The sequence below is a fragment of the Etheostoma spectabile genome, chromosome 16 (assembly GCF_008692095.1).
Source record: "Etheostoma spectabile isolate EspeVRDwgs_2016 chromosome 16, UIUC_Espe_1.0, whole genome shotgun sequence".
Taxonomy (NCBI): Eukaryota; Metazoa; Chordata; class Actinopteri; order Perciformes; family Percidae; genus Etheostoma; species Etheostoma spectabile.
Window position 1 is genome coordinate 12,809,964 of NC_045748.1, and position 2,033 is coordinate 12,811,996.

Sequence of the window (2,033 nt, forward strand, 5' to 3'; positions counted from 1 at the left end):
GAAGTGACGGAGGAGGGAATGGATTTACAGGACTTGAGTCGAATGAACTGGGTGCGGCCAGAGAGGTAAGATGTGAACCAGTCTAACGGAGTGTGGGTGATGCCGTTTCCATAGCACTGAACAGCACTCATCAAAATCACCAACGACCTCCTCATGGCAGCTGATTCTGGATCCTACCATCTCATCTCTCGACTGAGTGCAGCATTTGACACCATCTGTCACACGACCCTCCTCAATAGGCTATTTCATCGGCATCACCCACACTCCGTAGACTGGTTCACATCTTACCTCTCTGGCCGCACCCAGTTCATTCGACTCAAGTCCTGTAAATCCATTCCCTCCTCCGTCACTTCAGGTGTGCCCAGGGCTCTGTTTGGGGCCCCTACTCTTCATCATTTACATGCTTCCCCGGCAATACTTCCGCAAATTAACATTCACTTCCTCTGTTACGCAGATGACACCCAGCTCACTCTCCACCAAACCTCGTCCACTCCCCGCCCACCTCCCTTACAGATTGCATCTCTGAAATAAAAACCTGGCCCACCCAAAACTTCCTCTAATTAAACAGTAAAAAACCGAGGTTCTCCTCATTGGAACCAAAGCCACTCTTTCCAAAACAGACAGTTTTTCTCTCACAATTGACAACTGCTCCGTCTCCCCCTCCCCCAAGGTTAAGAGTCTGGGTGTCATCCTTGACAGCACATTATCCTTTCAACCCTATATCAATAACATTACCCGGTCTGCCTACTTCCACCTACGTAACATCAATCGCCTCCACCCCTCCCTTACCCCCCACACTGCTGCATTTCTTGTCCACTGTCTCGTCACTTCCCGTCTCGATTTTTGCAACTCTCTCCTCTTCGGTCTTGCTCACAAATCCCCCCACAAACTTCAATTGGTCCAGAATTCAGCTGCCCGCATCATAACTCGAACCCCCTCCATCCACCACATCACTCTTGTCCTTCAGCAGCTCCACTGGCTCCTGGTCCAATTCCGTATCAAATTCAAAATCCTTCTATTAGCATTCAAGGCCATCCACAACCTCGCCCCCCCATTTTTGTCTGATCTCCTCCAGCGTCCACTCCCTTCCGCTCCCTCAGATCTCTTCCTCCATAAACCTCTCTGTCCCCCCCGCCCGTCTCACCACCATGGGGGCAGAGCCTTCACCGCTCTGCCTCCCGTCTCTGGAAGTCACTACCCCCCCAACTCAGAAAGATTGATTCATCCCCCCCCCTTTCAAATCTCAACTAAAAACACATGTTTAAAACTGCCTATTCCACCTAATGTCTATTGCTCTGCCTTTTCTGTGCTTTGCTGTAAACTATTTGTTTGTTTTGCTGTTGTATAGTATTTGTTTTGCTATTGTATAATATTGGTTTTGTTTTGTGTATAGTATTTGTTTTGCTGTTCTTAATTTATGAATTCCCGTGCGGCATCCTTGAGTGCAAGAAAGGCGTCTTAAATAAAATGTATTAGTATATATTATTATTATATATAGTATGTAAAAAAAAAAAGTCATAGTATATGTCAACAAAAGTCATAGTATAGTATGTTGAAAAGAGTAAAAAAAAAGTATATTATAGCATGTCGAAAAAAGTCATAGTATGTTGCAAAATAATTATGGTATAGAATGCTACAAAAGTCAAACGTATAGCATGTCAAAAAGGTTATATTAAGCATGCTATACTGTACCTTTACATTTTAATGACATAATATTCTATGACTTGTTGAATTTTATTACAGCAAATACTTTTTTTTCAAATAAACACCAGACTATAGAGAAAACTTTTAATAACATTTTATTCACAGTCAATGTACAAACATTCATAAAAAAACGAGTGCATTTATAAAGTCAAGATTGGTTTTAGACATTAGATGTGATCAAGAGTTCTGTAGAGTGATTTAAAAAACAAAAAAGATGTGTCTAGAACATCAGTACAGTGACATCTCTACAAAGGCAATTTAGCATTGATTTCTCAGTTACAAGCAAGATTGATGTGGATTTGCTTCCTTTTCGATTCCCGTTCCAGTTG